The sequence below is a fragment of the Gouania willdenowi genome, chromosome 19, assembly GCF_900634775.1.
Source record: "Gouania willdenowi chromosome 19, fGouWil2.1, whole genome shotgun sequence".
Lineage (NCBI taxonomy): Eukaryota > Metazoa > Chordata > Actinopteri > Blenniiformes > Gobiesocidae > Gouania > Gouania willdenowi.
This window is the reverse complement of record NC_041062.1, coordinates 6,797,886-6,815,875: the sequence shown is the minus strand read 5'-3', so window position 1 is coordinate 6,815,875 and position 17,990 is coordinate 6,797,886. Positions and strand designations below refer to the sequence as shown.

The following is a 17,990-nucleotide window of genomic DNA, read 5'->3' as shown; positions in this document are numbered from 1 at the left end:
CCATCACAACAAAACAAAACAAGGTTCTCGACATAATATCACACGCAAAAAAAGGAATTTTAACCTTATATATATATTTTCACAATATACATTCAATATATATTCTGCACAAGTTGTAAATATACAGTTTATACATTCACATCAAACATACTGTATAAACATAGGTACACACATATACTGTACATGCATACACATGAATGTATATGACATGTACATAAAATTTATTATTTTATTTATTCATTTATTGTGCTTATTAAGTATTAATATATTTTATACCATTATATACATATTATTGCTGTCCTATAGAATTGTTGCTCTTTTTTCTTAAACTTACTAATGATATGTGTCTTAAAAAGCTTTTTCTACTGGTTTATGTTGGTGCTTTGTTTTATTTCATCCTTTAGACAGTCCCATAATTGAACCCCTGCTATTGTTATACTCATCCTTTTCACTGTTGTTCTACCATATTGTATCTTGAAATGCAGTTTTCCTCTGAAATTATATTCCCCTTCTCTCTCTAAAAATCTTTTCTGCAAATCCTTTGGACAGTTTTGAGAATCTGATGTTTTTAAGAATAATCTATTTGTGTATCCTGCGTTATGTATCAGTCTGATGGCTCTTTTTTTGCATTATGAATAACGTTTGGATGTTTGTCATGTATGTATTTCCCTAGACAGTAACTCAATTATGGTAAAACAAGTGTACAATTTACAGTTCACCATCTTTTTTCCTCCCCTAAATTTGTTTTCCAATGCCATATATATTTATTAGACTTGTTATTATCTGAATATTTATAACGTTTTTTTTATTTGTGTTTGTTATTGGGTACAGGAAACACACATTTCTAAAAGCATCTAAACTAATTGTTTTTTGTTGTTGTTGTTTTTTTTACATATTGCATTACAATTTTTGTTCTATACCAATTATTCAAGTTAATAGTGAGGTAATAATTGAAAATTGTTATAATTAATCCAAGTGAAAATTGTAAAGCTAGTTTAGCACAAAAAAGAGCAAACAAAACAACACAATTCATATAAAGTGAGTGTGAAATATATCTATATTTTAAGATAAACTGAACATTTTTCTCTGCACTTAACATGTGTGGACAGGGGAAATACTCAAGTATTTATTGATTTTCAAAATGCATTAACGTGTCAACTGCGCCGTCATCAAAATAGTTTCCCATAAACATCTATTTAACCTTTTCAGGGATCAATAGTCCAGTATCTTTGTCTCTTTTTTAGAACACAGGGATTACACGTGGCTTAGTCGCTACATTGTGTTCATGTGATTATCAGACAAGGAAAGCTGATATGTTTCTGTGAACATCCTGAAAAGGAAGTAAACACAGAGGCTCAGAGGTTCATTTACAGACATTTTGATTTACATCATTATTTCCATTTTAGGCAGACATAGGCAACCGGGGGCCACATTTGGCCCTCGGTCTAATTTTGTGTGGCACCCAAAACAAATTTCCAAAAATTGTAATTCAAGAAGTTGGAAGGAATATAAAGCCCCACAAAATTATTCATAAAAACAAAAAATGACAACCAAAACAGACACAACAACCACTCAAACAAACAAAATGATTAAGAAAACATAAAAAAACAACAACAGAATAGCTACAAAGACACTGTCAACAAATTTACACAAAATGACAGAAAAATGCTGAAAACAACAGCAATAATCCAGAAAGTGACCCCAAAACAGACTCAAATCGACAACATAAATGCATAAAATGACAGAAAAACACACAAAATTACGATGAGAACACACAAAGTGACAACAAAGACAGACACAACAACCATTTAAACAAACAAAATGACTACGGAAACATAAAAGAACAACAACAACACATTTCAGAATAGCTACAAAATCACAAACTGTCAACAAATTTACACAAACTGTTGACAAAATGACACAAAATTCTGAAAACAGCAATCATACAGAAAGTGACCCTTAAAACACACTAATCGACAACATAAATGCAGAAAATGACAGAAAAACACACTAAATTACAATGAGTTCACAGAAAGTGACTCATAAAAACACAAACTGACAACAAAGACAGACACAACAACCACTTAAACAAACAAAATGACTACGGAAACAGAATAGCTACAAAGACACACAAACTGTCAACAAATTTGCACAAAATGACAGAAAAATACTGAAAACAACAGCAATAATCCAGAAAGTGACCCCAAAACAGACTCACATCGACAACATAAATGCATAAAATGACAGAAAAACACAACAAGAACACACAAAATGACAAACAACTTAATGCTCAGATTAATCATTATTCTAAATGCTAACATAAATGTTGATAATGTGGCCCTCGAATCAGATACAATCACATTTTTGTGCCCCCCCCGCTGTGATAGTGTTGCCCATCCATGATTTAAGGTATAGTAAAACTACAGTAAACCAGCAAATATTTCATCTATCAACAATTATTCGGCACATTTGAGACTTCTTAGACATCAAGGAGAAAGTAAAAGAAGAAAAACGAGAGCGTAATTAGGTCAAAGCTTTAGAAAACGGTGGAGTTTGATTCATCTTGCTTTGAACGTGTCACCTGCATGCAAATTATTCCCTTTTTTCCTTCCTTTAACCAAGAAGGAAGGAAAAACTACTTGAATTCATTAATGCTATTGTCTCTCATGAGATACAATCAATCGTGTGAGTGGGTAAGGGAGGCAGGATGAGGGGCCTGTGGAGATTAAACACAAGCCCTCACACCGCCCATGTTCCAAAAACAAAATAAATCCATTCATCCAATTACCGGGGCTGCGGAATATTCCAGTAAAACACGAGTTGGGATTGGAGCTTTTCTACTCATTTACACACTGTTTCATTTTGAAAATCCTAATAGACCGGACAAGATTACAGATGGCATCAAAGGACTGGAAAACAAATAAGACAGAGAGCACTTTAAAAACAAGCCTGGGTACACAATCTACACCGTGTGCTTGTTAAATAGACTTTCTCTATCTAATGTTTGAAACTCCTGCTCTAATCACGAGCCTTTGATAATCATTTTAGATTTAGTTATCTCATAAAATGCACGATGCACATTTACTCCGTTTAAAACGCAACAAAGCTTAGCTGTTAAACTTTGATTAACACTTGCATGTTCTCCACCCTGCTGTGTGACTCCCTCTGTTTGATGAATCTGGGTCTGTTTGTTTTCCCACTTCTCCTGTTATATGATGCATGACAGCGAACCCTCTAAAAATGAAGCTTTATTCCACACAGAGAGGGGGGTACACACACACACACGCACACACACACAGTTAAATGTATATTTTTGGACTGTGGTAGGAAGCTAATGAGCCACAAATGCACAGGGAGCCTTAATCGTGCTAGACTCATGAATATTACAACAATAAAAGCTCGACATGAAACATTAAATATCAAGTAGTTTGAGAAAATATACATTAATATGAACCCTGAAATGATGAGGGGAAGCATTAAGGCAATTTTCTGCATTTACTTTTCTTTTATTCATATATTCACAAAATATATTGTACATCACCACCTTTTTGTTTCAAAATTACCAGTTATTCAGAAAATTTTGTCAAATAAAAAGTGAATTTAAAACATTTTTTTATAATATATATATATATATATACAATTTAACAATATTATTCTTATTAGTCTTATTATTACTGTTATATAATAATAGTAGTATAAATATCATTAGTACAATTAATATTATTTTATCATAATATTCATATTTTTATTTTTAAATATTTCTAAACAATGATGTAAAAATTAGCAGTTATTCAGAAAATTTTGTCAAATAAAAAAGTGAATTTTAGAGATTTTATATATATATATATATATATATATATATATATATATATATATATATACACAATTAATTATATACAATGATACAATTAATACAATACATTATTATAGTGTGTCTATATATAATATACAAATAATATACCTAATAATATTATATAATAGTAGTATAAATATTATTAGTAGTACTATGAATATCATTATATCACATTTTTCAGTATTTTTATTATTTGATTTTAAAATATATTTGTAAACAATAATACATGTGAAAATAAAAATAAAAACATGACATAATATGAAGATTTTATCAAATGATAAATTCAAAGGATTCTTTTAAAAAAGAAATTGAATTGAATAAATTCTCCTGCATTAAAAAGCTTGAAAACTTGAGCAACTGGTAAAAAAAAAAAAAACCCCAATACAATGAATTATTTTTGCTTTCTTTAGTCATTAAAATGATTTATGGTACAGAATTAAACCATTTCCAAACAAAATATGAACTCCAACTCCAGATATAGTAAAAGTACATTAAAATCCACATAGTGTTCAGCAGTGAGACAGACTTAAGAGTTGACTGAGAGTTGGCATCAGTATCCCTGAAGTCTGTGATGTCACATTGTGGCAACTCGTACTGATTCAGGCCTCAAATGGACTGATTTCGCTGACTCATCGTATCTTCTGCTAAAGTCACATCCCGGTGCAGTTTTTCTGCAGAAATATGGGGGGGGACACACTCTAGATAAACCTTCCATCAACAGTTTCTAGCCTCATATTCTGACTCCGTGCTGCACAAGCTGCCACTGCCATGGAAAGAGGCAATAAAGCAAGACTATTAAAACAATGTGCGCGTGGTGTTTCTTCTGCTGTAAAAGAGCCGAGCAGAGCCACCATCCAGAAATCAATGGAGCTCTCCTCGTAAAGGGATCGTCAAATTCAAGCCAGTGCAATTTGTTTTGTGATAACTCTGCAGGCTTACGCCGTGGAATCAATATAAACGCCAGTAGCAACAACAACAACAACAACAAAAAAGGGGGGGGGATAGAGAAGAGGGGGTGTATTGATTCACACTCAGCATTGCAAATGTTTGCCTTTGATTTTGTGTGTGTGTGTGTATTCTGATTAGATGCAAAACTAACAGTAAGCGATTTACAGTGCAACCATTTATTCTCCCACTTGACCTTCTCAGAAAAACTCGAAGCTGCTTTTTTTTTTTTTTTTTTTTTTTTTAAACATTTAAATCAAAGGACGCTCTTTGGTTTTAAATAAAAACACAACCTGCAGAACTTTCTCATCTAAAAGCTTAAAAATCCTACGAGGAACAAACTTCATCGATTTCTCCTTTTCCTTCACTTTTCGGTTCCATACGTCAAAATAATGCGACTGTGATTTATTCCCTTTTAGGATACAGCATGCTGAATATGTTTTATAGTTAATCCCCTCAATAAGTCATGACAGTGTGAAGTGAACCATAAGTTGTCTGACTTACTTCACTTCTCTTCCTGCAGGTATGAATCACGTAAGTCAGACTTCAAAGACTTTCTTGGTCGAAAATTCGTTTTTTTATTGTGCTTTTTTTTTTTTTTGCTGTAGGTACTGTGTTACAAATACAGAGTAGCCAGGATTAGTGCACAAAGTGACTGTTATTTATACTACATTTTACTTGCATAGTAATTCCAGCAAGCTCTTTTTGAATAGTATGTTCAGGTTTCATTTATTCTGACAACTTTTTTTTAGAAAATTTACTTTGATCTTTGATCGCTTTGATGTGTCCTTGACTTCCGCGTAATAATTCCAGCAACTTGTTTTTGTCTTCAAGCGTCCTTGACTTCTGAATTATTATGCGGAAGTCAAGGACACCTGAAAGCGATCAGCAGATGCCTCTGAGGAAGACTGGCAGTTGACAGTCGAAACATGTCAAGAGATCAAAGGAAATTTCCTGATAAAAAGTTGTCTATGCATTTTATTTGAACTAGATGTGAGAAAGTGAACGTATTGAATACACTTACACGGCGTGTAAATCATACATAAAGTATATAAGGGAATAGGTGACAGATATCAGTCCCTGCAGGGTTTTCTCTTTTAAATGTCATTGATTTTGTTACAATTTTTGTTGAATTTGGGGAAATTATGTGAAATAATTTCAAGGAAAAATTTTGTTCTTTGAACAATTTGTGATTTTTTCATAAAAGCATGGAAAAATTACCATCCTCCAAATATTGTGGAGTTTCATTAAATGTGTGTATTTAGAAAAGCTGAGATATCGACAACTGAATTATTTGGTAATTTATGTATTATAATTTAATATTTATTTATTTATTTATTTCTGTCTTTATTTTCTCTGATTTTCTCGAATTGGATGGTCTAAAGCAGCAATTCTCAACTGTTGGGAGACCTGTACTGGGTGAGTCACAGACAGCTGGTCAAAAATAAATAAATAAATAAATGTCTCTCATGTTGGACTTGTCGTGAAATGCATGTTGCACAGGAAATTATATAGATTTATGTTTAAATAAAAATGACATATGTCTGTGTTTTCAACAGCTATTTTTGAAAAACTAAATTTTGTTGATTGAATAAAAAAAAAAAAAAAAAAAGGGTCACAATTTAATGACCGTGGCAAAATGTGGGTCCGAGGGCGAGACCAGTTGAGGACCCCTGGTCTAAAGGGCCGGATTTGGCCCCCGGGCCTTGAGTTTGACACATGTGACCTAAGCTTCTCCAAAAGTCAACATTTACTATATTTTACCACCATTTTGTTTTTAGTTTTCTATGATGAGAGGTGAAACCATGCCCCTGCTGACTGTAAATTCTGGGTCCAGATGTTACAGCACACCTTTGGAGGTTTGGTGGAGGCCAACTATACGAGTATTCATATTTGGAGTGTTAAGTTTTCTTCTGTCGCTCTGTGAAACAACTGAGCATCAGGAAGTAGCAGCTTTCCTTCCTTTCCTGGAAAATCATTACACGATCTGACAAAGAATGGAAGATTGGATGCCCAGGCTTGCCGCCTGTTATTGCACCATTAATAACTTTAGCTGCTTTCCACAGAGACAACTGTGAGCCCAGTTGGAACGGTGCCGACTAATGCAGTCAGTATATTTAAACCATCACTGTTTTTTTTCATAAGATGATGCACCAAACCCTGATGTCAGAGCATTCTCAGTCTTTTTCTCTCCTCCTTACGTTTATTTCTGTCATGGATTGTGAAGTTACAATGATTCTAATTTCCTGCTGAGCAAACAACCCTCAGAGGCTCCAAAAGCTGCTGCAGTTACTTGACAGCAAAAAAAAAAAAAAAAAAATGATGCAATTATATTGTCTGGAAATAGAAGTGTCACCTCACAAACGCACAGATCCACTCTGTGCGGATCAGAATAGGAAAAGTGTGGATTATTTGCTCTTCTTTTTCTATTTTTCCTCCCAGTTCGATTGAAAAACGTTGTCAGAACATGTTTGTAATTAAAATTTTTACAATTCAAGGAAAATGCCAAGGCCTGCGTCCCATGAGCTGCACATATATATAGGTTTTTTGTAAAGAATAATGATGTATGGTTGTTATAGAAACAACACAAGCTGCAAGAAGGAGCTGAGAATGGCATCAGCCTCGCTTGTGGAAGACACAAAACTGCAAGTGTATTAAAAAAAAATAACTCAAAAATCAAGCTCAAATTTTAGCAGAAGCCACAACTTGTTGTAATCTGTGAAATTGGATGAATTTAAGTTGTTTACCAAATGGGATTAAATTGTATTGGCTGCAGTTTGCTGAGCAGGAAAGGGGCGGGGGGAAGGGGACGTTTTAAATGGGAATGGATACGGATGTATTAGAAAAAAAAAAATAAAAAAATGCTCTCTCCCCTTATATTCAGCACAGAGAAGAGCTTCCAGTGGGAGTCAATGGGCTCAGGGAGGCTGAAGTGCCAAGGCTTAACAAAGTGTGTGTGGGAGGGCTTGTGTACAGTGTGCAGCTCATGAAGTGGAGCATTGTCTCAAGTTTTTTTTTTTTTTTTTTTTATCCCCAACTGCCAACCCACACATTACAGTCACAAAGCAACAACCCTGGTTACACCTAATCACTGTGAAATGTTCACAACAGCTAAACCTAACCTCACTAAGTGCACGTGTGCTTGAACTAACGCACTTAAAAACTCACCCCATGCACATCATTGAGCATCAGCGTGTTCATACATACATGCATACATACATACATACATGCCATCTTATCTGTACGTTTGTCTAAGTAATGCACATAATCAACATTTTGCAAGGAAATCACATTCCTTAGCATTACTGTAATCTATGACTCAAACTACTTTTAAGGAAATAATACAAGCTTGCACAAATTTAAATGAGATTCGACACCAAATATTGAATCACAGAGCAAAAAACTAATGTCAAGCATCAAACTCAAGTTAATGATATCATCACTGATGGTTTGCTAGTTAAAATCCCACTCCAACCTAGACATCACTTGACCACACTGCTCCGTTTGAATGTGAAGTGTAACTAAAATGTTGGAAGGGCATATGCAACCGCGGCTACAGTTATAGCTTATCTCCACAACTGCGAGCAGTAGGGATGGGTATACCCGGTGAGTCGTCGACCAAAAGTGGGCCGGTCCGGTCCGCTACGGTTTTTTGACAAGCAAGAGGAGGTAGACATGTTAACAGGTGGCCAAAAATGGTCCAAAAGTGGCAAAAATATGGCAAGAAAAGATTGATAAGTGACTAAAATGGGCCAAAAGCAGTCAAGAGTGGCTAAAACATGGGCAAATAAAGAGGAAGCAGGTAGTATGTCATGGCAAAGGGTAGCTTTAATGAACAAAATGTGAAAAACAATAGTGAAAATAGGCAATAATGTGGAACAAAAAGAGACTAAATGTAGGGAAAAAAGGAAACAAGTGGTATTTATTGTCTACTTTCTAGCATCACTTACTTGATGGGAGGCAGTGCATGGATGTCAGCTGGATTCCTGTCACTAAAATGGACTAAAATGTCTGTGTTTTGTTCTTGTGATTAACTGGTGGTGACCAAGGAAAACAACATTTGGGACCATTTTGTGCTATTCTGCGAAATAAGAACATAATCAGAGCATTGTTTTGTTGTTGTGTGTGCATGGAAGATATGATCTAAAAATAAGTTTTTCTTATTTCTAAGATTTGCATGACTGGAGACTGAGAGATCTTAAAAGTTTTAATAACTCATTCTAAGTTATATTTCACTTGCATTGTACAAATTTTGTGTCTCATAATAAGGTTTTGAAGCTTGAAAGTAGTATTTTTCTACTGAAAGGAAGCGTGTTTTTTGGTAGCATTCTTTTTTATTTCAGGTGTTTTTAACTCATTTTAAGTCCTAGACTTAAGCATACCAGACTAGAGTTAAATATTTTTGAGTCATAATAATCCATTATTATTAGCTATAATGTTAAGACATAACCTACTTCAAGTAAGACAAATGCGTAGCTAGTCTTTCATTAAACCAAAAGGCAAAGTTTCAACATGAACAAAGGTCTTAGTAAAATTAACTTTTGCACTGTAGTCACTCAAACGTAGACTAATAATGAAATCAGATACAGTCTCTGTGGGGTGGGGGGTGGGGGGTGGGGGGGTCATGCTGCGTCAAAAAAATGAAATCACCTCAGAAGTAATAATTTAAAGCTGTTTGAAAGCTGATGGTGAAAATGTAGAAAATCATTAGGTGTTGTTGTTAATTCAGGGAGCATAAAAGTGAATACACATAAATCATATTACACCTCTGTTGTAATTTTAGGGTGATTATTTACTCTCCCACAGTTAGCTAATGGTATTAGGAGATCGGAATCTTGGCGAATGGACTTTTTTTGCTCTCGTGTCAAAATGAAAAACAGCAGCTTTGGTGTCGACTATCAAATGTAATGAGTTTTTCTCCTGAGTTGATAATTGAGGATGTAATGAGTGAGAAAGAACAAAAACAGACTTAGCGCGCGCATGTGTGTGTATGTGTGTCCAAGTGTTCCATTTTTTGAGTGCAGCCTGAGGGGTTCTGGTGTGAACACGCCCCCCCCCAACATTACAACCCCATTTTTGCACCCTTGCGCAGAACGAAAAGTGTTCGTAGGGCTGGGCAATATATTGAGATTCAAGATATATGAAGTTTTCTATTTTGGCGATATAGAAAATGACCTGGCCATGTTTTACATGAGCTTTAATTCCCATTTGATTCAGAATAAATGTTAAATCCTCTTTAAACTGACCTATTAAACACTTCATTCTGATTAGGTGGCTGGTTTATTCCGATTTTAATTCAAAATTAAATAATTCCTTGATCTTGTAAATGCTTAATTCCGCTTTAAATTAATTCTCGTGTCATGGACTGAGTTTCCCTCGTACAGCTTACTATTGATTCGAATAAATACCTTTTTTTTTTTTGTGTTAAGCATTAATCTTTTAGCGTCAAACAATCGTTGACCAGTTTGCATTTTCTTTTCCAATTTTATTTGAATGTGTTTGTTTCCTAAATGTATTTTAGGGCGGCCTTACAGCTATAATTCACAACGTGTATGTCACGATGGGTGTTTTATATTCACTTTATCTCATTTTATATTTACTCAAAGGTGGAAGTCTGCAAATGTTATTTCTAGTTTTTCACAAGAATGGGCCATTTCATTACTTACTGTAAATGTTTCCTACATCAATAAGATCTGTAAGTTGTGTGGATGTTTGACTTAATTATACTTGAATAAATCCTCACATGTTTTAGTTGTATTTACACAGCAATAAAAGAGTTGGAGGCAAAGGAGATTCTTTTAGTCTGTTTTTAAATGATATCTAAAGGCATTTTCATGACATGAACAGTGAATGGTGAACGACCCGGAGGTATAATTCAATTCAAATGAGGGTTGGAGTATAGCATGTGTTTCCATTAGATTCTTGATTTATTGTTTTCAAAAGCTCATACATGAAGCTATACTTCTGTATACCGCCGCTATCATGTCTCTGTCAATCATACAGGGGGTGATAATGTTGTACTTTCTGCTGGTGCAGGAGAATGACAGACAGGAGGAGAAATACTCGGCACATTCCTCTCTTTTCATCTGTTTTCTATCCCTGTCTGTACCTCACTGCGTGACGGTAATTGCTGCCAGCAGGGAACACATTCAATTAGACGTGTTTTCTTTGATTCAAGCAAAAACATGTACATTCCTTGATAGAGAAGATAGAATCTTACAAATTAAAGAAAAAAAAGTGAAATGAGATTGCTTGTTTTCTTTGTATTTGTTTTTTTCAACAAGCTCAAGAGCACTTAAATGAAATTCAATCACTGTTTTTTTTTTTTTTTTTAATTTCATTTTTTTTTTTTTTTTTGCTTTAACAGGCATAAGAGGCAATTAAAAGCTGGTAGAGGGGTTAACTAACACCCCGTGGAGGGAAATCGATGAGCGGCATCCTGCTTGAACTAATCACAGTACTGAGGGTGAAGCCATCCAGTCGACAGGAAAAGTACAGGAAGCAGTGACGGGGCTAATGGTTCGGAAAATGCGGCTGATAAATAAGGAGACGTAGGTGGTGAGTGCAGTCTTTGCCCTGTTTCATTTACCTTGCTCCTGGGCAATGGTTAGATGGTTTTTATTTTTACTTTAACCTGTTAAGCCCCACCAACTTTTCTCTGAAAATCACCTACCCATACCAAATAACGTTTTTTCTAAGCTTCTACATTACCTACATGGATCATTTTTGTTCAGATTGAAGTAGGACCCTTAGTGGTTACAGGTGATGTGAAATTTTGGAAACATATGATACTGACTGACAATAATTTATGTTTTAAGTACAGAAATCTGTAATACGCCCAAGAAAACCTAGAGATTCACATCAAATATAAAACCAATTCTCAGTAGGGAAGGCTACAAAAGCAGAAATAATTGAACTAATGTATGGACATCAACTGCAGCAAGTTTGGTGAAAATAAACATTAGGCCAAAGATAGACATGTTGTTGCAAAAAAGGAACAAAAAAAAAATGTTCAGGCGGAAGCCCACTTTGGCACAACTGTGGGAAAACAAGTTTGGGAAAAAAAAGTGTGTGTGACAAATAAAATGCATATGTTAGGGTTTCATTTATTCAGACAGTCTTCCTCAGAGGCGTCTGCTGATTGCTTTGATGCGTCCTTCACTTCCGCGTAATAATTCCAGCAAGTTTGTTTTATCTTCTTTTTAAATAATATGTTATGGTTTCATTTATTCAGACAACTTTTTTTTTTCAAGAAATTTACTTTAATCTCCTGACATGTTTTGACTGTCAACTGCCAGTCTTTTTCAGAGGCGTCTGCTGATCGCTTTGATGTGTCCTTGACTTCACTTAATAATTTGCAAGTCAATGACACTTGAAGCACAAATGAACTTGCTGGAATCTCCGCCAGAGAGATTCCAGACAACAACAAAAAAAACAATGCTAATGCTCAAGCTGAACAACATTAAGCCCATCTGTCATTCAGACAAAATGAAATGACTCTTACTTAAAGTCTTGGTTGTAAATTACAGCACAAGCCTGCTCAACTATGGTACCCCCACTCTACAGCAGGCGGCTTCATTTATCATTTTAGCAGCAACTAGCAAAGCTAATGGAAGCGCTCGGCATTAACAAGCAGAAGCAGTCGAATAATGTTCTATTTGCATCCGGGCCATTGTTTGATCCATAAAAGAAAAAAGAAAAGAAAATAAGGAAAGAGCAGCAGAGGCGAAAAAGGGAGTCTTTGTTTCCCATGTTGAAGAGAGCGGTCTTGGCAAAAAAAAGAGTAAACAATGCAGCTCCGGGTACAGCTTTGAGACTTCATAGAGCCATCACCATGGCAACTCCATTTTCCAGTCATATCTTTAATGAAAAGGTAATGAGAGAAACATAACAGTCCCAACTTCATTACCGGAGTAAGTAATAAAGTAATAAAAAATAAATCAGGGCTTCTATCATTTGGAGAAGGAACCGCAGCAGCAGCAGCAGCAGCAGGTCAGCGAAAAGCAGCAGTTAGAAAAACAGACTTTAGTAATTGGAAGTAAAGGGACATTTGCGGTACCCAATATTAAGAAGAAAAACAAAGACTGTGCAAAAAAATTAGATCTCACAATCTATCAGGAGTGGAACTCACGACTCTGGGCATGGAAACCAAAAACTTTAACTCTGTGCCACATGATGCCATATTTCATTATTGATCCCAAATATATAATATGGGATATAAAATGATTGTTAAATAACTTATACCTTTGCAAGCATTTGAATAATTCTGAGGTTAATCCATCATATGGCATCCCCCTACTCTACTTTTAGGGGGTCCTTTAGAAATCTATCAAATGTATTAATTGTAACTTAATCTAAGGAGGGGATATCTAACCTTTATTATTGATGGCTTAATTAGACCAGGGGTTCTCAACCTTAAGGTCAGGACCCCATTTATGGTTGTGAGATGCCTTCAAGAAACTAAATATACTGTATATGCTTTACAATTTTAACCCATTTTTGCTTATTGTTACCCTTTTTCTGCAACTACACAAACCAGATTTTTTCACCTTTTAATGCATTTTTGCTCCATTACTCCCATTTCTGCCACTTCTCAATCAAATTCCTTTTCTGCACATTTTTATCCACTTTCAAGATATTTTTGGCACTTTTAAACCCTTTCCACCACATTTACCACCTAATGTTCCATATGTTGACCGATATGTTGACCACTTTTAACCTCAATTAACCATATTTCATGTTTATTTTTGCTAATTAAACCCAACATTGACACTTTGAACCCTTTTTACCACTTTTTTTGTCCGCCACTCTAACTTGCAACTTTTAACTTTAATTTCTGTGGTTTTTAAAATCCCATTTCACCACCTTTCCTACCATTTTTAGTCACTCTTAACCCATTTTATTTCTGATTAAAACAAGGATTTACATTTTTAAGATGGCTATATATTATGGAGCAAATAATAATAAACTTTTTGGATAACAGTGGATATTATTCAGATAAATAAATAAATACATGTGGTTATCACAGATTCATAGAACAATGGACCATCATTTTGCTGATTTTATGGATGGGCCCCAAAAAGCTCTCCCCTTTATTCGCCCTTATAGATGACCCTGTCTCCATATGACTGTTCTTCAATGTTCATGTCTGTGTTCAACCACCTTCCGTGGTCTGTTTTCCACTCTTTTTACCTTAAAAACAAGTCTGATAAATTAAAGATTAGACATCTGAGCATCTGATGAAACTTCTGCAAAAAAAAACAAACAAGCCAAAACAAACACACGGAAAATTCTACACATGTTGCAGATACCATCCACGCAGTTTGGTTTCTGTGCTGATGGCTTTTTTTTTTTAATTTAGAATGCAGTTTTCAGAGGAATGTTTTTTATAAAAACGTGCAGAAGTGAGAGAAAACATCTCTGGCTTCTGCTCTGGTCTGTGACTGGGGATGTGTCTGTTGACTGTACGTAATTAAATGCATGAACTTCTACTGGTTTTTGCATTCCTGTCTCGCATTAAAAAAAAATGCCATACATGAGCGGTTAGAGAATGTTAATGATCAAACTCTCCTGTTTTCACACCAGGAGGAGAATCCCATTTTTTTTTCCATTTTACACAGAGTTCCACTTCTTTTATGTCGTTAATTGGATGTTGAACTATGACGGGGTCGCCCTGTTGAAAATTAAATATGGACTCCTTTAAGAAAGCCTTGTAAAGTAAATATGTGTCACCTTTGAATCCACGCCTCGGGGCAGCAGTTTACCTTGTCGTGCTCTCCTCATTATCATAGAAACCTTGTGATCTGGACGGTTTTCTCCACCGTAATGATGCACGGAGCTCTGAGAGTAATGTTAATTTGGATCAAGGAGATGTAGCTGACAGGTATCAAAGACTTCTGGCTGCGTTCTACGAGATGCACGAAGTCCACCTAGTAGCCAACCTTTCTCAGCTCCCTCCCCCACAGCCCTCAGACATCTCTGAATAATTAGGTAGAGTCCTGGGAGAAATGGGGATTTTTTTTTTCCTACTTAAGATGAGCATTAAGAAGCATAAAGGCATGTATTATTTCACAGAGGAGTCTGTCATCAGATTTGGCTTTTTTTCCCCTTCCTCCAGAGTTCAAATTTGCAATTGTTAATGTGAAATATTAGTTATTTATTGTTTCTTTAAGACACGTGTCAAACTCATGGCCTAGGGAGCAAAAATCTAAAAGATTAACAAATAAAAGGTCTGCCTTCTCTCCTACTACTGATACTTAAATACAGATTAAACAACTCATATACATAGCAAATAAATCAAATAAACACGCACCTTAGAACCCTCAATGATGTATATTCATAATTGATCAATCAATAATATTGTACATAACTGGTATTTCTTTAATAAGCAGTAATCTTCATCTTTATTTAGCTGTAATAACTAATTGCTTATATATGATTCTATATGTAAAACCAATGTTACACAGGCTTATAAACTATAGATAAAATGTGTGTATGTCTTTATCACTTCCTACTGGATGTGAGATAAACCAAATGTTGCAACTCTGTCAATCAGAATGTCTTACGTAACATAGCATAGTGCACACTAGTGACAGACCGATTTGCGTTTTTTACGTGTATCGGTATTGGCCGATGCGGGCTGCTGTGTTTGCTGATCCGCATTATTTACAGCGAACAGAAATATTTTGTTATTGTTCTACATCACCTGTTTTTTTATATTTGTTAAATATTTTTTACTTGTTATTGTTCTACATCACCAGTTTTTAATATTTGTTAAATATTTTTTACTTGTTATTGTTCTAAATCACTTGTTTATGATATTTGATAAATATTAATTACTTGTTGTCGTTCTACCTCACCTTTGTTAATTTCAATAAATGTTCCTTTTTTAAAAAAAAAAATTGAGACTCGTACCATTTGTTATCATCATTGTGTAATTTTTATGTTGTAAATTGAGGGAGCAAAAGTAGCATCGGCTCAAGAAAATCGGCAGTCCGTATCTGTCATCGCTAAGGCTGATGGGAAAAAAATCGGAATCGGCATCAGCCCTAAAGAATCCATATCAGTCCCTACTCCACTTCAAAGGAAGAGATAACAGCTGGATAAAATGCTGAGGAGTACAACAACAGAGACTGAAAGATGGCCGACACTGGACCTGTTGGTTCGGACAATGTATTTGCGCGTTTTGGAATAGTTTCGTCTCCAGACCACAGTTGTATTATATGTTTTCCCATTGACTTGATATTATTGTTGATTCCTGTTCTGTTTGTTTAAAATCTGTTATTAAACGATTGATTGATTGATTCAAGCAAAGCAAAACCTCTCTATATCCACTCTATTCTAACACAATTCTATTTAAACAACCTTCCTAAGTGCAAGCAAACAAGCTGAAATGATAACAGTGGTGATATCTGAGCCAGCTGGAGGGGAAATTAATTTGTCAAAGTAAGACAAATTATTAGAATTGCGCTTGTGGCTACAACCCAGATCTGCTATGAATAGATTCAAGGATAAGTGACTGGACTAGTGTGTTTACAGAATTATATCAATGCCAAAGCTGAGCAGGAAGGAGGAATGTCTGTGTGTGTGTGTGTGTGTGTGTGTATGTTCTTTTCACATTGTCCTCCTCGCAGACACAGGGATCATTACTGGCTGGAGTGGACACACACGCTCTGGCAGCACCTGCTTTCATTACTATGCAGCAGCCGACGCCAGTTTAACAAAGGGGATTTTTTTTTTTTTTTTGTCTTGCATTTGTTTATCAGAAAGACAGATGATGGTAGCAGAAGGTAGAAGAACTGCTCAGATACATTTGAACCAACTTTGTGCTTTGCATTCCCTGCACCTCCGGTCTGGAGTGCAAGTAGCTCACAGTTAATAAACAATTGTGCACGAGGGGAACAAAATAAATTAGAATATTTGCATTTCAGAATTCAGAAGATCCATCCATCCATCCATTCCACTCTAAAAATGAGATCGGAGCTGAAAAGTCACCGCAGTAGCAGGACTATAGGTCAAAAACTGTCAAAAATAGAGAAAACCTGAAGATAACACTTGAAAGACAACAGACTGTTGAATATTTTAAACACTGAATGGTTGAAGTCTGTTGAAGAATGGCTGAACAGCTCTAGTTCAAAGCTGGGGGGAAATAAACGTTGATAAGGATGAACTTCCTAATTGAAATAAATGGGGAAATATTTGAACAAAAAAAAAGTACAAGCACCCCTGTGTTGAATTTTTGACACATTTTGATATGTTATTTGTCAAATTCAGTCAAACACTGAAGGAGTCAAAACGCGCAAAAATTCTGCGACGGAAGAAAACGGCAGAATAACAATAAAGTAACAGGATTAGCTAATGTTGAGATTAAAAAGCCAAAAAGTTGAGGTTTTTACCCTTATAATGAAGTCTTCATTGATCCCTGAGATCACAGATGGAAAGTAGACCTGACTTTCTCCTCAGGGCGCGCGTGTGGCAGAGTTATCGACATATTTCTGTACGAGGGTGGAGCTCTTGGCTTGTCCTTGACCTTCCTGTGAACCAAATACATCAGGAGTCAGTGGGTGAGACGATTAAAATGAGACAACAATGAGGCACTGCAGGAGTGAAACAGACAGAGGCTGAATCCAATAGATGCATGCAACACACGCCTAAAGCCGTGTGACACACACACGTCTGCACACAGCGGTGGGTTAAACCGATTGTGTATTGAAGAATCAGAATCTCCTTCTCTGCTGTGAAGTAAGTCGTTGAGCTTCCTGCTGGGATAACAGAAGCTCAGCTTTGCTTTATTTTCAGTGATTTATGACACCGTGGTGCAGCGGTTAGCACCTCTGCCTCATAAAAGCCTTACTTTCAGTGTGGAGTTCATTTGGAGCAGATAATTATCCCAGTTTATTGCTCGATATTACATTTTTTGAGTAATCCAGTGATATCGTAAGAAACTTTTTCCTACCTTAGGCTGCTTTCACACTGGTAAAGTCCTGGACTTGGGCTGATAGGCAGAGGTGGGAACAAGTCACTGCTTCTCAAGTCTCCAGTCATGTCACTAAAGTTCCAAGTCAAGTCCCTAGTCAAGACATTTAAGTCAAGTCAAAAGTCCTCAACTTTAATTTTCTTAAGTCATGAGCTCATAATGTACCACAGCTCGTGCTATTTTACAAAGAAAGGTCATTGAACTGAAAAACAATAG

At 35.6% G+C, this 17,990-nt stretch overlaps 1 protein-coding gene across 1 annotated transcript in view; it reads right to left on the bottom strand.

Moving 5' to 3' along the window:
- ctbp2l (C-terminal binding protein 2, like) overlaps positions 1 to 17,317 on the bottom strand; it is a 144,295-nt gene extending 126,978 nt beyond the window's left edge. Inside the window, exon 1 of the mRNA XM_028476132.1 lies at positions 17,194 to 17,317. The gene's annotated coding sequence lies outside the window, so the exon portion shown is untranslated. The remainder of the gene's footprint in view (positions 1 to 17,193) is intronic.
- Positions 17,318 to 17,990: the final 673 nt, after the last annotated feature.